Below are 18902 nucleotides of genomic sequence, written 5' to 3' on the forward strand. Positions count from 1 at the left end.
TGCAAGCAAACTTTCAAAGTTAATAGCATCGCAGAATGCAATGAAGGAAGTTTTGGTTAGTTTCTGTAAGCTCTACATATTGATATAAAAGGAGAGTTAAACAAGAATCAATAACATTTTAAGTGACATTGGAAACTACTGAACTCTTTAATGTATTATTTAACTTGATCAGTCTAACAAGCTTGACCGTAAACAATACTATTATGCACTTAAATAGATTGAAAGTCATTTCAATCAGAAACCATCGCAATAAAAAAGGTTATAGACAGACAGAAAAATGATCAGTGAGCTGGCACAAAACAAATGGACATCGTTTTATTTGGAGCATTATACGAGAAATCGAGAATGGTTGGTTCAAAAGGAGTTATTCCTTTCATGGGAGCTTCGACAACTCGGTTCCTTCAGAGCTCGACACGCACGGGCAAGACATTCAATAACCAAGTGAAAAGATTACCAAGAGCAATCAGACGGAAGCGAATCTAAATAAGAATCTCGTGAGAGCGGTCGGGGGTGAAAGTGGGGAGGAGGGGGACAGAAAAACAGTTGAGCGCGGGCCTTTGTGAGATCGCCGATTCGATCGAGTTACCATCGAAAAATTTATCATGTCAATTCGACTGATACCCCTGGGAAGGGCGGCTGAGTGCATTAAAAGTAGGAAAACAGCACCATTAATTATTGTGGATAAATTGTTTATAAATGCATGATCTGTAGGTAGGCCCGTCAGCATCCACGGTCTTGACCGGGACTCGAACCTGGGTCTCCCACCGGTGAGGAGGGCGCTTTTACCTCTAAGCTATCAAGACAATCAGAATGCGATGAGCTTACCTATGATATAATTTATATGATAGAATTGTACAATTGTAGAGCTGTTAATCACGTAACTTAATAATTTCACTCAACCGCACTTATGATTCGAATTACATAACTACATTTGAACTTTAAAGGCTACCATTAGAACATAAATAACTTCTGATTTTTATATTATAGACACTTAACATTTCATACGATTGTAACCTTTCAAGTGGAAATTACTTTGCGCTAACCGTTCAAAAGACAATGCCGGAAATTGGCGTCTTTTTTTTTCGCGCGGCCATCGACCAAACTTTGTTTTTTGATTACAAAATAGTGTAATAAACCAAACTTACTATGACATGTATACCTCTAAACTCAGTCTGAACTGAGTTACGAGCATTAGAAGTTTGATGATTTTCATACTAGATTTGCTTTTTGCGCGCAAAGTTTTGTAAGAAATTGCAACAAAATAGTGACATTGTATGTGTAAACAAACAACACCATCCATTAAAGGCTCCAGTATCGAGCAGAATCAGCGCAATAAAAAAATAGCGCAATATTTTGTTGCAATTTCTTACAAAACTTGCGCACAAAAAGCAAATCTAGTATGAAAATCATCAAACTTCTAATGCTCGTAACTCAGTTCAGACTGAGTTTAGAGGTATACATGCCATAGTAAGTTTGGTTTATAACACTATTTTGTAATTAAAAAATAAAGTTTGGTCGATGGCCGCGCGAAAAAAAAAAGACGCCACTTTCCATACAAAATCTGGCATTGCCATTAATAAGTTACATTTAAAATGGTGTAAACTGAAAGGTTAATTGTAGTTGAAGGCTTATTTGCAATATCCGATAGAATTTACTGAGACTGAAATCGGGGTAAGGTCATGCATCTGTTACTTGGAAAGGAGGCGGTGTAGCACCTCGAGTTGCATTCACCGATCATTTGCCTGTCACTTCATAATTCGACATTTGCTTTAGCCGAATTGAGCAACAATCGACATTCAAAATTGGAACACTCAATAATTCTCACCTCAACAAGCCTTTGTTTCGGTAACACAGCAATTAATTTGGGGATTCAAATAAACAGTAGTACTTCAGCTAACAAGTTGGCGTGTAGTCTAACAAATTACAGTGATAAATAGCGTTCAGTTGACGCTAAAATGAGCGGCGGTCGAGCTTGTCCTCTTTCGTTATCAGTGCTGACCAGGCTTATCGCTGCCGGAGATTGCGGTAATAAAACAGAGCGGCGAGGTGGGCGATGATAAAAAGTGCTGGAGCGGCAAGGTCACCGCACAATGGAGGCAGATGGAAAGCGAGTAGACGCGAGCCAGGAAGACCTTGGGTCGCGCTCCGCTGCAGCCAGCCACGACGCAGAACTACCACCACGTTCACCTTCGCCACGCTTCATTGAAACTCTAAAGTGATCCAGTGCAGTCAATCAACGCAATACAATACCCTGTCACTGATAGGTACGTGTCGATTCGAGCAAAACCAATCGAATACAAAAAACTGGTCACGTTCAAACTGTAGCAAAATGCTGGCTCTATTAGACGAAGACTGGTTTGATTTCCAGCGAATTCCCCAAGTTTATTTCGTTTTAAAAGTATCAAAGTGCTGCAGTCATAAATGTTATGATTCTAATACCCTAAAACATCCAGAGACGGTAAATCAAGCGGCGAATATCTATCGATCTGAGTCATGTTTGTAATTTGTTTGCGTTCAGGGACACATTTTAGATAGCTACCGGCGGCGCATCGTCAGTCATAAATCTTGGGTGATGGCTGAAAATTGAACATTTATGCGTTTCATTTCGCATGCGGAGTTAGCAGACGCGAAGTGATGTCACCGTTTGTTATTCTACGCGCGCCTCTACATTGGTTGGTCACGGGGCGATACTTGACTCACTGGCCTTAGGGAAAATGATATTCAAACATTCTAGGAAGGTACTCCATAATATTATTTACATACCTATTAGAATATTTTCCTTTAATAGAAATATTTTCGATGTGTCGAAATTGATTTAGCGGCAAAAAAACTGAGTCTGTAAATGAGACGAAACAAAGGGCTAGTGTTATGAAATAAAACAATGCGTCTCGTAGTTAATAAAGTTACTACAAAACAATGACCATGGTCGATACCATTAAAATAAAAAAGTTAACGCGATGACATTGCGTGTAGGTCAGCGCCATGCCCAAAACAAAGGCCATTGTTCTGTGTATGTGGCGGGCCAAGTCGTGGCACTCTTGCATTCGGGACATGCGCGAGGCGCATTTAGCAGTCTCAGGGGACGCTGTGGACTGGTAATTAGCAGGAGAGGCGAAAAATTTGCGACGGCTTAAATTTACGAGGCGCAAATTACACGATTCCGCCGCTATCGCTGCAGCGCTCGTTAATGTGCACGCCTTATCGAACATGGCAGGGAGCCCCGACATTAAACTGATCGCATCGACAAAACGTACAAAAATACAATACTGAATATGGCGCCGCCGGAGGCACAGAAATGTTGACATTATAAACCGCATTGTGCTAACTTTGCGGAACAGACGGAAATATGGACGATTTTGCTTCTTATTCCATGCCGTTTATGGCATTTTGGGCTTTTATCTTCTTGCCTTTTTTGCCTGAAATGTTTTTAAAGGCCCCAAATATAAAATGTACTCGTAGGTACCTACATGGAATATTTGTAGACGCCAAGGCTTATCAATGATTAATTTGGTGCCATAATCTGAAAGCGACTTGATAGCTGCGTCTCATCCATTTAATTTTCATTCACTGATAAGATAATTTTGATAATAGCACGAAAATTTTTACGATTTCAGTGCATTTCACGTAAACGTTTTTACGAAAATGAAGTCTTGCCTACTCCTACATTCATCAACATTTTAATAATTCGTAAAGTTCTCTATAAACGACTAACCTACTCGTATTTTTAATGAATCAGCCACTAACTTCAAGCAATGTATTCTGTTCTATCTGCTAATCGTTAATTATAATTTATTTAAAGAAACTATTTTGCTTCAGTCTTAACTATTATTTTTGGTTTTATACTTTATAAACGGATCCCTATTTAATCTGTTCTACGACTATTTCTTGAATATAATGTTTTTCAATATTAATTAGGAACATCTTCCTACTAATATATGCGAAAGTTAGGATGTCTAGATGTTTGTCACTCTTTCACGCAAGAACTGCTGAACGGATTTTGATGAAACTTTACAGTATTATTGTTTATAACCCAGAATAACATTTAAAGAGGCTATAATTTATGACGATCTGTGACAAACGAAATTTCACGCGGGTGAAGCCACGGGCAAGAGCTTTTTCTATAAACTTCATAAACTTGTATTTTAGATGACTTTTGAACTATGTAGGTACTAATTGTGAAGCATCCAGCTAATTCAAATGAGGAAAATTAACATTAGGTCCGTTTCCGTGTATCCACACAGTTTAAATTAAATTTACCTCTTCTGCTTGTACAGATGACGGCATATAAAGATAAACACTGTAGCTCTATCTACAGTAAAAATAGGTGCGATTTTGCAAGAAAAACATGTGTGACGACATGCGACAGTATTACATGAAATATAAATAAAGTAATGTGCATGGAATAATAATTATTGACGGGATTGCTACTACATCTTAATTTCGAATTTCCGATATTTCGGCACTGTTGCAAGCGCCATGATCACGGCCACGGAATAACCATGAAAGTTTAAAACAATGTGTGTGTATGGATCACCACAAGTTAATACCTACATATTTTCTATTTGCATTAATAATGAATAGGCTTTTATGTAAAATTTTACGTTAGCGACAAAATTAAATGTTCGACAGAATAATTAGTGTCGTTTTTCTGAAGAACATAAATTAACAGGTACCTACCTATTACTTGTTTGTAGGTACAAGTATATTTTAGACAGTGCAAAACTGGTCATTTTTATGTTTATCAAGTCTACTAACACTTAAAATATTGCAAGAAACTTGATATTTATAATTTAATATTAAGTACAGTTAGCAATTATATTAAATCGGTATGCAAGTATTGCCGGCACCGTACCTACCTACTACCTATAATTAATTTAACAATTTCAAGCGAGTTTACAAAGTTTATAAATTGAGCGGATGCAATCTACCGAAAAAAAAGTATGACTGTTAAACTTTACATTATTTCTTAGTAAAGTTGACAATACAGTTAAAACTTTGAACAAGTTTAAGTCAAAAACATTACAAGCCGAAATTAGGTTTGGTCGTACGGCAAAAATCTTGTAATAATAATAACATGAAGCGTATTTCCTATTGTCAATAGCCGTATTGTTAGGTCGGAGCAGGTAGTGAGCCAGCTGCCACCCTTGCAGACATTTTGAGCCCAGCATTTTTGTGCCAGCATTGTCGACCTTAGTCCCTTGACTAGAGTTAAAACATGTTTTAAAAATAACACGCGATTTCAGACTTCTACAACGTCAAAACATTTGGTGGACAGATTTACAGACTGAATATTTGAAAGTTAATAATGCGACGGACAAAATCTGGATTTATTTTAGCAGGACGTTAATTTGACTTAATGTATCACGGCCATAGAGCATTAGTAATTACGCAGACCAGACTCCATCATCATCACTTGTAATGATGATGACATCACTCGCAAGTTTACCGAGTGAATAACAATTTGATAAACTTGCACAATTTTTGCGATTGTGAGCCGCACGTGGTAATTAAGTGTTAAAAACATTCAGATAGTTTTTATCTAGCCAATGCAAGTTTTTACCAACTTCGTGGTGAATCGTGTGATTTACGTAGAAGTTAATTTAATATTATAGACTATTTTACAGTAGGTACTTACAAGGGGAACTGACTGTAGTTTTAACAGTTTTTAAGTCGACCGTAATGTTTTAAAAGTTTATCATTAAGTTGTAAGCAGAAGAAGGATTAAGCGAATTTTGTTAAAGGCGCTAGCCCAAATCTGTAAGAAATTAGAACTTTCTACTGACAAAAACTCAGCTGAAGCTACAATTTGAGACAAGAAAACGAAGTAAGTAAGACTAGTTAAGTAATTAGCCTAAAAACAGCAAGAAAGACACTGGCGACACAAAATGAAAATGTTGGGAAGACAAACTCAAATTTTTATATTCTGCTACAGAGCTCTAGTAAAATCAACTCTTAGATGAGTCGGAAATATTGCTGAGACAACAAACTACGAACGCAATATAAGACAGAGTTGAGTAATGAGGAAGGAAAGTTTCGCCAGGGGATTAGGGAAGAGTTCTACTTAGCAGCAACTTTTACATTATAGGCAATATCGATGAAAGCTCGTATCGCCCGTGTGCTTATCACTGTCGGAGTAGCAGATGGCATGGCTGGGGCCTACGGACACTGCGGCACCTGGGCCTGCGAGGGGCCCGGCACCAGTTAAAACAAACCACTCGCCCCTATCGTCGAAACTTTTACCGTCGAATTTCGGAAATCGTCGGCGATATAACTCCTTCCACAAACAACGACCACTAAACTAAATACGTGACACGCTAAAATGCACCAGTTCTCTTTTTTTAATTCACAAACTTTCACGAACACTTCGACGCGAGTTCCGAATTCGACAAGTCGCTAAATAGAATTGTAACACTTACATGATGAGGGGTAAACAAGCCGGGTAAGGGGTTGTAACAGTCCGAAAGTTATAACATAGCAAGTTGCACGTAAGTTAGGAGAAACGTTTCGCCGGTAGCGTAGAGGTCGCGTTCGCGGCCACAGCGGGGCGGCACGCGTCGTGATCGGGGCACGAGTGTGCGGTGCACGGAGCGGCGCGAGTCACACAAGCTCAAGCGGAGTCGGCGGGCGACTGACGGGAGGCGAGTGGCGCGGCGCGGGGGCTGGCTGCGCGCGCACCCCGCGCCCCGCGCCGCCCCGCGCCCGCGCCCCGCGTCTGACGCCAGCCGGCCGCCTTATCACACCGCGCGGCGCGCCGCTTCCTTTCTCCTCATGCAGTTGCGAGCTTTTCGCCACTGCCACACTTCCGCCCGCCCCGTCGATTGTGTCGAGTTTTAGCCGGTCAATGTGTTGCACCGATTATTTCCACTTCTTGAGCAAAGACGTGAGGCTTTTGTTTTTTCATTGGGAATGTAATTTTTCCGTTTTTAGATGACATCATCTAGGAATCTGTAGCGCGTAGACGCAGCGGACTTTGTAAATAAACTGGTTTAGTCTGGTCGTATGTTACGTGCAATACGAATAAGGTAGAGAGAATAGAGGAAGAAAATTGCTAAGTTGTTGCGGAGTAAAATACGTAATAGGCAATAAAATGTTATAATTTTAGACTGGTACAAGCGTAAGTATGTGTAATAAACAATGATACTGTAATTTTTATATCTAGTTGTTACGAAATTTGCAAGAGCCGGTTTAATAACCCCTGTTGCGGAGCGGTTCGGTCGATCGGCAGGGCGGGGGAGCGAAGAGAGCGAGGGGAGGGTGGGGTGCAAGCGAGCAGGCAACAGCGGCGCGGGCGCAGCCGAAGAGCGCTCGAGCGGCGAAAGTGCGCCGCGAAACGAGTTTGAATGCGGCTAGGGTTGCCAGGTCCAAAATCACAAAAGCCGCAATTAGTGTCAGCTCATGAGTGAGTACTATCATCATCGGTTGCTAACCAACATCCTGATGCGTGGGCTTCATATGATTCTGTGGCTCGACTTTTGCCTGGCGCGGCAACCAAATAAAAAGCCTAACAAAAGCCGGACAGGCCGGACAAGGCAATATTTGGCCGGACAAGTCCCTAAAAAGCCTAACATGTCCGGCTAAAGCCGGACGCCTGGCAACCCTAAATGCGGCGCGTGACCCGCCGAGGACACGCGGCCACTCTGCAATATGCACTCTACAGAGGTACAGATTCTACTGTAACTCGCCTCTCAAACCGGTATCCGACCAGAACCGATGACCGAATGGGCACTCTTATTTATACCAAACCAAAGTTCGCACACAAGTTTTTATTATGCAACGCACTGCAGATGACAAAGCTTTCATTGACATTCATCGGCCTGAATTAAGTAAGCTAGAAACAGCTTAGAGAATTTTAAGTAGGAGTTAAATTAGCACGCAAGGTTAATAATTCATTTTTATTACTATTGTTTTAGACCGGTTTTGAAATAATGGATCAGCAAAGTAGGTTGTTAACGAAAAAGAAACAAGCACTTGACGTTGTTAGTGGCCTCCAACTAGCGTGTAATTTTTTTTTTTCATACTAGTAGGCTACTCGACTATGTATTAAATAATTTTGAAGAAAGCATTAGGAATGAATGCATAGCGTCTCTATCTCTAAGTTTAAAATGATGGATCAGAATCCATAATAGGTAGAGACGCAAATGAAAGTCAAGAGCTGTTTTAAAGTAGATGTAGAGGTCCATAAACGACGTCACTAAGATTTTTTTGATGGACTAATTTAAGGATTGCATGGGATTGGGTTACTAAGAAAACTATTTCTTTCCTCATTTGCAATATTGAAGAAAACGTGTTATTGACGAGAAAAGTAGTTTTTTGCGTCTAAAGTCTTAACTAAACCAGTTCTGAAAAAGCCATGGATTCGAAAGGAGGGCAGCATGTTTCCGATTCTGAATTGAATATAATAATAAATTAATTAAAACTAAAGAGCACAGAAGTAGTTAGAAACGGGAGTTAACGAACTGGAAAAACAAATATTGATTTAGCTACTTCCTTCTAATGAGAGAAGTGGTTAGTGCTGTGTGACGAGAAGTATGATTTATGCACCATTCTTTGGGACTTGAATCTTTTTTTTTGTGTGACAGGACAGGAGGCAAACGAGCAGACGGATAAACCTGATGGTAAGTGATTGTAGTGTGTGCAAGTGCAATAAATGTTTCTTTCTTTCTTTGATTACCGTCGCCCATAGACACCCGCAGACCCAGGGGCGTTACAGGTGAATCTTACTAATACATATTATAAATGCGAAAGTTTGTATGGTTGTGTGGATGTGAACATTTTGTTACTCTTTCACGCAAAAACTACTGAACGGATTTTGATGAAACTTTACAGTATTATTGTTTATAACCCAGAGTAACATATTATTATAGGCTATATTTTATGACGATCTGTGACAAACTAAATTTCACGCGGGTGAAGCCGCGGGCAAAAGCTAGTGTTATAGATATTTTAACGAGGCAAAGTCGAATCGTTTTTACTTTTTTGGATAAGAGCAGTTCATGCTGCCATGCTGCCTTGCTGCATGCAGCGGGCATGCAGCGGCGCTCGCGCGGTCACGAAGCGCGTGCGCGGCTTTTTGCAGCCGCCGCGCCATCAACCGTGACGCTAAAAGCTCGTTTATACGCTTCTTATACACGTTTCACTAAAATACCTAGCCGTTTTTATGGCCACCTATCATCTTAATAATGCAGACCTGCAAATCATTTGTTGTAACAGTGTCAATGGCCGGCACAAGGCCAACTTATTGTTACCTTCAGCTCAAAAGTCTATTAAAGACTTTGCCGAGATTGATAGATCGTACTTAAACGTATTATTCAAACTAGTTTTATAATGGTTTTTCTGAATTTGCTCGCATCAATAGCGAAGTCTGCCTGCTGAGCGTTTAAATAAAAGTCTACTTGATGATAAGCGAGACGAGACGTGACGAGACAATACGCAGATCTTCAAGCATATTTAAATGTCGTTTAGTTTTATCTATTAAACTCTTAACTCTTAATTGCCCATGTAACGAGATTAGCAAAGAGCTTGTTGATATGGGCATAAATTCTAATGAGTAATTAGCTGTTAGTAATAACTTTACCGCTGCTCGCCTAGCCTATATTGCGTTTGAACGAAAGCACCGTTCTGAATTTATATTACACATTATCTTGGTCTGTGACGGGCTTCGCTTAGCCACACAATGCCAGCCGACGAGATTATTGCGCTTCATAAATTCATAAAGCACACATTCTTCCCGAATGAAAGACGTGGAATGAGCACGGAACGGTTCTAATTAATTGTTTTTGAACGATTTTTTCAGCGTCTAACTAGCTACAGCCAATGATACCGACGGACAGCTGTTTGTTCGTGCCGGCCCCCGCCTGCTCACAATGCGTGCAGCGCGAGGCACACGCAACTAGCTGTTGCTACAGACAATGCTTGCCGAAATACATTCAAATATTAAAAAAAAAGAAATTTCCCTTTCTCTTTTGCCCTAAAATGGCACACCAGCACAGCCGTTTTAACCATATCGATCAAAGTTACGCGAGTAGGTCACCGCATCGGTCAAGCTTAACTTTAATGTAAAGCTAATGAACATAATGTGTTAGAAGTGTCACAACATGAAGGCGTTAGACGTTTCCGAGATCGCGGCGGCGATACATGTAAGACTTGTGACGGCGACTGTACTCCATCCGATCAAAATGCACCTCGATATAAAAAACTGGATGGAAGATGCGCTCCGTTGGCGAAATTCGGTGCCGAGACAAGCGTTGGGGGTCAACAACCTGCCGTTCATCTCACGCCCGCAAAAAATGCACTGCCCCGTCCCACGCCGAACGCAATACCCACACACGTGCAGAATTGCTCCGTTCGCGGCTGAAACACATACCAAGAACACTGTTACCAATCGCCGCACATGTAACCGTACACCTCACCTCTCTCCTTGTCCGGATACCGGAGAACAATCCGTGAACAATGTTTATTGCCAGCATGTTTTAGTGAGACAGTTCCAATAAATAACCCCGGCGCTCTGACCTTATCCCGAGAGCATGCGGAACCGTTCCCTAAATTGGTTATACATTTGACCTATTTAATTTAGTTTAGATTGTGGTACGCATGAGCGGGTCTCGGTTGTGCAAGTATCGTCGGAGTCATACGGTTGAGTAGCCAATTGTCGAACAAATGAGCCGGCGGGGGTGCGCCCACGCGGCTCATCTCCACATCAGTTTATCGCGCACGCGCTCTGCTTCCTGTACCATTCAAATCATAACAGTTAGAGCACCCACAAACGCCAGTGTCCTTTCTATTCGCGAAGACGTTATTAATCAAAATCACAAAGGCTAACTGACATCATCGATGATTATATCCTTGATGTACCTCTATGATTCGATTTTGATGAGGAAAATCATCAATGCTGATTCATATTTCTTTATACCCATGTATCACCGTTTGTTTATATCGCAATACTGTCATTTATAAGAACTTATATAATGTTTTCCAAATTTCCATTCAACTCTACACGCTCACCTGAAAACGGTGCCATTTGTTCAAAGTTACCTTCCGTGCCACCTAAGTCACAATGGTGATCGTCCCAAAACTAAATTCCTTGCTTTCGATTAACTTCACCTTGGGATAATATTCGAAGAACAAAAAAGTCGAGCTTCCTACCCAAGTAATGGCCACGTAAGTTTTGATAACAAAGGAGAATGCGTTCGATGTGATTCGCGAGGGTACCGTTCCAAACGCGATTTCGCCAACAAAGAGGCTCAGATTCTCGGTCGACTGCTTGCCGTCGCGTATCTACACACCAATTAAGCTAAATTAAATATACGAAGAATTTAGAAACTGGTTAGCTTCCTTGAAGCGCAACGCTGTAATTGGCTAACCCGAGCGGGAGCACGGAGGCAACGCCTGTCATATTTTATTTATTGCTTTATTTTTTCTTAGAAATAGGCTAACATTACAGGTTTACACTTCAATAATATTTTATTGGTTTGCAATTAGACAGTACATATATAGTGCCGGCCACGTTAATGATGTAGGCAATTATCGCGGATTTCATTATTATATTCGTTAACAATTTAATTTCAACTTTCACAACGTTTATGTGGCAAATAACGTTATACGAGTAGAAATCTGTGTATTGTCTTAAGAATTTATTTATTTGTACGTAGATTATTCATAGGTGTTGGAATCGGGTGGATCAGTGGATTTTGGATGAGTGGTTGCCGCGCGGCGGTTTGGGAGTTTAATTAAAAGCGCGAAGTGTAGTCTTCAGGCCCAGCGGCTTCAGCGCCCGCGCCTCTTTGATGACTCGGCATAAAGGTAATTAACCCGCTCTATCCGCCTTGACGCTAATCTTGCTTACTGCAACCCGACTAGTAGAGTTACTTCACCGACTCTACCCTTCCCCTTTTCCCTAAACTATTTGGCAAATCATCACGCGCGTTTCAAGTCATACATCGTCGAATGGCATTAATTACCGGCGCATCACACAAGTCATTGCGCCCTACAACCAAAAGATCAAGATGGGAAAATGTTGAAGGCAATGTATACCATTTCCGTATCTCAGGCTGAATGTATTTCAGCCCATTTTCGGTTGATCCACGTGCTGAAATGGGTTCCGGATCTGTGACGTGGGCGCGGAAATGAAAGACTTCTATTGGCATCCATTGATATCTTCTGTTGTTATCCGCGCGAAAAGGTTTCAGCCGCATTGCAAAATAAAAATACTGTGCGCTTCTCTTGTACGAACAAACCAAGGTTACCCGCCTTAAATATAAATATGAAACGAGTGAGTTATAAACCAGAGCTTTATTACTTTTTATAATTTCTTTAATTGACTAAATAATGGAGATTTATGGATGACCATAAACGTGGCCATTATCAAATTCATGAACGTTAATTAGTACCATTCAACAGCCTAGTTACATTTATAAACTTTAATCATACTTTGAAATCATAATATTTAACACCGCTGGTGCTGGCCTGAGCATGGTTGGCTGCATAATTGTGCAGTGCTCCATTGCGCATATCAGTCTATTCTGTGCTAGTCTGTTGGGAGCTACATTCAGCCCCGAATGCGGTGTAGTGGGTGGTGTTGAGATGGTTCTAAACGACGTTGTTATTAGCCGAATTACTCCCCGAGTCATAAGAAACGCAGCGAGGGCCCGCGCGGCGGTGTGCTAAGTGCCTCGTAAGGTCGCTTACCTCACCTCCGAGGCTACTCGTTTGCTCATCGAATTCAGTACACTTCTTTGTTTATTTGATCAACTTCTTTACTAACAAAGACGGTCTGCAACAGATTTTATATTTTATGAACGTAATTTGTGAGACCGTCGAGATTCCATGAAGGCAATGCACAAAGCTTTAGAGACAAAAAGTCTCAATACAAAAATGCTGATCATCGCGGCGGCTTATTATATTGTGAACATACAAAAATAGAAAAGCATAGGCGCATTAGTGAATCATAGCACGCCAGCGTGAAATCAAAAATGAAGTCACGCACACCAGCTCTTGCGGTTATTCATTACAAAAAATTAGAGGCTAATACAGCTGCATCAAAAGTGTTAAAATGGAATTATTATGGAGTATTTCTGAAAGCTCTAAAATGTAACATGGGTACCTACCTACCCAATAAAATTAGGTGCTTAGGGATAAAAAGCACTTCTGAGAACCTCATCTGAGCCCGTGTTTCTTGTTTGACTTCTTATGTGATTTACTCACTAATAAAGTAAAGAGTTTTTGCACGAAATCACGACAGCAGACTATAAGCGTCTTAAATAAAGTCTGTTGAACTTGTCTGATGCCTAAATCTGGGCACGAGTTGCCTTATATGATCAACTCAGCAAAGGCAATCCGAATCAAGCCAATCAAGTAATCCTTTGTAAAAATCGTTGAATGTACTCCGAATTCAGGTTCGGCAAAAACTAACGTTTGTTGGCAATCATTTATCGGTGGTTTTTGCTAGGGACGTGATGCATAGGTAATGAACGAGCGTCTGTAGCCGTTATGTGCGATGCGGTTTGACTCGGTTGCCGCAGCTCGTAAATAAGGGCGTCTCATTGCGAGCCATTATTAATGAATCTGCCGCCCCCACCCCGCCCGCCGCACTCGCCCATAAGCCCAAATAACAGGTGCGCCTAACCCCGTTCGCACAATCTATTTTCGATGTCTTACAACCGTGCACAGAAACGCTCGATGCGTTCTCCCGCTCTAAATATTCATAGCATATGCCAGATATTGAGATTTGTTTGAGCGTCATCTGCGAGACATCGCCGTTTCTAAATAAGCGCGGTCTCGTGTTGGCTTTGCAAAGTTTCATTAGCCGTCTGGGAACACTTACTTAGGGTATCATGTTGCTTGAATTGTGTGCGGAATTTCAACCTCTCGCGAAAGGAGTTTTGAGATAAAACCGGTGAAGGGGATTATGAATAAGATTAAAGAAATTATGTACCGCGTTTGGTTTGAGAGACGGAAACGATAATGGGCCTTAATTATTCACAAACTTTTCGTCGCGTGAATACAAGAACTACCCTCGATTTATTTATGTGTCGGTTAAATCGCCATCATCTGGCTGCTCAGTGTCATCGCAATGGCTGCTACTGTCTGCACGAGCCTTTCTGGCTGCTTTCTATTATTTACTTCGCGGAAAACTGCTTTTCATATCAGAAGCAGCGGGTCGGGGTGGAACCGCACAAAGATGGCTCCCTCGCTACTAACATAAATGCATTTACTTTATGAATGACGTAATCGTAATATTGTTCTAGGCTTGGATTTGTGTTTCATGTTCCGTTGCAATCAACATCGTACAATAGTCGCGGAATTTAAATGTCTCCAGTAAACAGTAGAATAGATTCTTGCTGAGGAACAAAAAAGGAATGTGGGTGTCTTTGTTTAAGGATTAGTGCGACGAATGACCGGGCGATAAGCTAGTTAGGTATAAGCTGAACATAACATCGTTTATCATACGCCGTGTAAACAAACATCCATAGCATGGCGTCGATATTTGCCGCGATGAGTGACAAGGACGCGCACGAGGTCGCAGACGCGAGATTCAATGCCCAAACACTTCTAAACTACGTCTTACAGAATGGAGCAAACCGGGTGAATCAGACAAGTGATGTCATGGAGGAAGCCGCCACTTGTCTGAACTGCCTACGCTCTACCGAGACCATCATAACATAACATTGCAAAAGGATTGCTTTTGGTCAACATAGCTGCCACATAATTAGTCGGTTTAAGTTACCTAAATTAACATAATAACAGCAGACCGATCCGTAAATTATAATGTTTTGCTTCGCTATTGAACACCAGTTTCAACCTTACTGGCAACGTCGGATAATTATCATGAAAATTGATCTCTTCGTGGATTATAACTATGTAGCAATATTGTTGGTTAATAATACTAAATATCAATTCATTGATATGACACTTGAGTTTGTTACTAACCTGCAGTGACAGTAAGCTCAGTGAGAATTATGTAAATGTTTAGATACTACTGTAAAATGTGCGCCTCAGGAATTTTTATTTCGTTTACGTTCGATGGGTGTGCTGGTTCTGATCTTCATTCGCATTAATTAGCAGAGTGGTGGAGTGAGTGACGTCACGCATCTAATTTGATTACACCGGGGCAAGGCCTGTGTGGTTAGCACCGGAGCCGCGCCTCGGCGGTACACCTCTGGGCACACAGCGACTCGCCGAATTTCCAGCCCTTTAATAACAGGCTCTGATAAAATCAATTTGAATAAAATGGGCAAAGTTCATTATCACGACTGTGCAGGACTTCAAAGAGTTTACAACTCAAACTTTCACAAAGGCCCTCCAACCAGTGAGGTCATGTCGAACGATATGACGGGGATTTGTTCCGCCAATTATGTTGTTTAATCTTGTGGTGTCGTTGCCGAAGTTAAATCCTAAATAAAGATTTGAGGGCTGGGTCTGGCTAATTGTAGTTTACAAGTAAGTAGACAGATTTCTTGCGGATGCGGCGTCAAATTGAAATACAAATTAATCTGGAAACAAAGCGTTTACTTAGGTAACGCGAACAATGCGCCGCCCGCCGCTTTTACGTTAAATGGCCGTCAAATGTTCATTAAAGTCAAACTAACCACGGTAGAAGTACACGCGTTGATTGTTTGCTTTCCGTAAATGTAAACAGACATTATTTGGATGTTTGCTTTGGTTCCGATTGTTTTTATAAGAGCATTAAACATAATTTTCTAAAGTACAGTTTGTAACATCATTGTTTGTTGATGTATTTATGTACGATTACAAATACAGATGTCTTTAATACTCGTAGTTGTAAAAGTCTGAAAACTATTCGTCTTTGTGTATTCAAATAAGGGTATATTTAATTGAACATTCTGTCACGGTTACTTGTTTAGGTTGTACGCTGTCATAATTATATTGATTAGGGTCTGCTATAGAGCGGAGATTAATAGTATTATGGGAGGAACAAAAACCCAATTGATCTTGATTTAAGACCTGTCTGCCTATAACATTAGTGGAAATGCAGCTTCAAGTAATATCCACAAGAAAAATCTGATAAGTAAGTAAAATGAGAAAATGTAGAGTTACTAACACACCTTTGCGCCTTGTCTGTCAGTTTCTTCTTCACAAAATGTGCATTTTAAACCTAAATTACGAAACATAAAAGGCTCTTCCAGTTCGTTAGACAAGAAAATAGTATTCTTACTTTAAGCAGCCGCTAAATATTCCGTTACAAATTCTCACATTTTCTCGAATTCGCCCCGCATTCGCGCGGGTCATTTGAATTATAAAGTGAGAAGTGAGTGCACACGGAGTGCATAAGATACCCGGCTATGTAAATGAAGTGTGGAAGCTGCGTCGCTTGGGGTGAGTTTACACCTGCGGACGCGGACGACCGGCCATCGTGACCGATCCCCGGTCATAGTTCAGGCTCGCCTTTGACCTTGTTTGTATGACGTTCCGTATTCATATTTCAATTTCAATTTTTAAAACGTAGGATAACATCATTTGTTTTTTCTATGTTAATATTTGTCTTGAATCTTATTCTTTTTTATTCATGTCTTTGTTCCTGTATTTAATTTAAAGTAACTTCTTTCCTGAATAGGTAGGTACTACTTTTTAACCTTTCTACACATCCCAAAACGTACCTCCGTCAGACTTAACGTTTGTTTTGTCAAAGTAAACTAAAGTTGAGATTTTCATCATGCTAAACTGAGGTAGCAGTCACCCGAACTAAATAAACAAGAGACTCCAATAAACAACACTAGAACGGATAGCGGAATAAGTTCAACTCTTACAACGATCCTGCGACCGTTACTCAAAACTTTAGCCGGCTTTGTTCCCAAACACGAAACTAATTTATTCGTATCTCGGCGTCCATTCCGACGTACTAAATAATCGAACGGCAAATTATAAATGCGTATTAACGGTCAAGTCATAGTTCAAAGATTAGGACAGAAGGTAACCCTTTTACTGGAGACGCGCGGCGAGGTGAAGAAGTTTCGAATTAAATCGGATCACCCCAGGGCGATGCACGCTCAAACAATTTGATATTTTAATAAAAGCGGCCGCCCTTTGTATTACGAATACAGGGTTAGATAAAGTAACGAACTTATTACGGGTTGCTCGATAGAGGCAGTGCAGTGCATTGTTCGATTGTGAAAGCTGTTATTAGCGTTTAAAGTTTGATGGTGACATGTGGCGAGCGGGTTGTTTCCTCGAATTCGCGACAGTCACGGCAGCCGGCCCTTATCGAGGAGGTGGTGGATGTGCCAGCTATCGGTAATAGTCGAACGCGACGGCGGGCGGCGGCGACGCGGACGCGGGCGTCGCGTGTGGCGCCACTAATGGATATTGATGGCGATGGCGCGACTAATTAGGCCCCTGCCACCTTTCGCTATCCTGGCCGAGCGTTTTTTCCCCGCCGGCGATACAACACGACCGCGCTGTGACGGCCGTTCATAAATCTCGCGGGCGTATCTCTCCGGAGCACTCGGCGAATCGGGCGATCAGTGTCTCCCGGTGACATCATCCGGCTGCGTGCAGTGACGTCGGTGCGCGTCCAAACAATATCACAATCGAATTAGAACCGGGTTCTGTGCGGCGGGCGGTATCAATCACCGTGGGCGGGCGGTGCGACATTGGACTTCAATTAGGCGGGCGGCGCGTGTGATTGCTCACTCCTCTACACGCCAAAGGGTTACTTGACCTACTTATTAGGCTCGTCGCACGCGTCCTCGTTAGCCGGAAAAGCGTGGAAATGAAGAAGCGTTTCAATATTTACTCGCACTGTAGTTTATGTCAATGTTTTGAAAGCGTCTGCAACGCTACGAAATTAATTTTAAATTTGTACAACCGAGGGTTTTAAAGGTTTAAAGAGCAAGGCATTGTCGGTTGGTTAACTTTGATAGCAAAGGGACATACCAACAAGATAATTTTCTGTGTTTATCGTACATTTTCATCGTGTTGTAACCGAATGTGGTTTTATGAAACTTTGTACAAATTAAAGCAGAGACCGTGACGGGAGGGACGATAAAAATAATTATCACTAATTATAAATAAGATTAACACGAATGAAATTTGTTTTCTAGAACTTTTGAAGATAGTTTTCGTCACAGAATAGTAGCGTCGAAATAGATAATAGAGCTATTGTAGGAAGATCAGTGGAAGCGTCTTTCTAGCTAGAGAAATCGCTTTGAAACGCAGTTGGTATGTAACTTAATTATGTATAGCCGATGTAAACAAGGGCTCGGTATCGTGGTCGCGCCTGAGACTGCTTGACCGCAAATAGGTCGCGTATTGAATAACTGCACCGACCCGAGCAGGTTTCTAAATATGTACAAAGCGATATCAATGTGACCGCACGAATTTTGCAACGCACCTACTTTTCAGTGGTGCCAACAGCCAACAAAAAATATCCTTGGTATCACCAACGCAAATTAATTTTAACTTAAAAATGTTTTCATCTTTTCGTGTCGACAAACCTACACAGTGTCAAAACTCCNAGCCCAAAACTCCGCCTACTTATAAATATAATTTCTTCATTTAATTGTCTTCTTTTGTTTTTTTTTTCCATTTCTATTTTGAATTACTTTTTTATAGGAATAAATTATTTCCTGCCAGAACTAAGTAACACGCTACACACTCGTTCACAAAGGGACAAGGGGTGGCACTCAGGCAGGTGTATTTAGTTTGCTGGCCAAACTGTCAGAAATCGCCAGTGTCCCAACAAAAACATTGTTTGCCACATCAAAAGACTGACGCCCGCACTTTCCGACTCGACGCGTATCAACTATTATTCAGCCGCCATTAGCATGAAAGTTTATACGAAATTATGTAACAAACTACGTACTTTATGTGGCAAAATAAGGTTAATCTTTTTGTGTGTTTTAGAACAGTTAACGACTCGTTTCATTTTCATAACTTTAGATTGGACC

The 18902-nt window shown here is 41.2% G+C and overlaps 1 protein-coding gene across 13 annotated transcripts in view; it reads right to left on the reverse strand.

Moving 5' to 3' along the window:
- The window catches only part of mbl (splicing regulator muscleblind), a 343781-nt gene that overhangs the window by 66207 nt on the left and 258672 nt on the right, over nucleotides 1–18902 (reverse strand). For 6 of the 13 annotated variants that reach the window (XM_028307014.1, XM_028307010.1, XM_028307009.1 and 3 more), the window contains exon 1: nucleotides 6417–6648. The exons of 6 other annotated variants lie outside the window; for them this stretch is intronic. The gene's annotated coding sequence lies outside the window, so the exon portion shown is untranslated. Of the gene's footprint in view, nucleotides 1–6416; nucleotides 6650–18902 lie in introns of those variants that run through there. One more of the 13 variants, XM_028306999.1, reaches the window with a different exon arrangement.

Source organism: Ostrinia furnacalis, unplaced genomic scaffold (genome assembly GCF_004193835.3).
Source record: "Ostrinia furnacalis isolate ACB-3 unplaced genomic scaffold, ASM419383v2 OfSCF2054, whole genome shotgun sequence".
Lineage (NCBI taxonomy): Eukaryota > Metazoa > Arthropoda > Insecta > Lepidoptera > Crambidae > Ostrinia > Ostrinia furnacalis.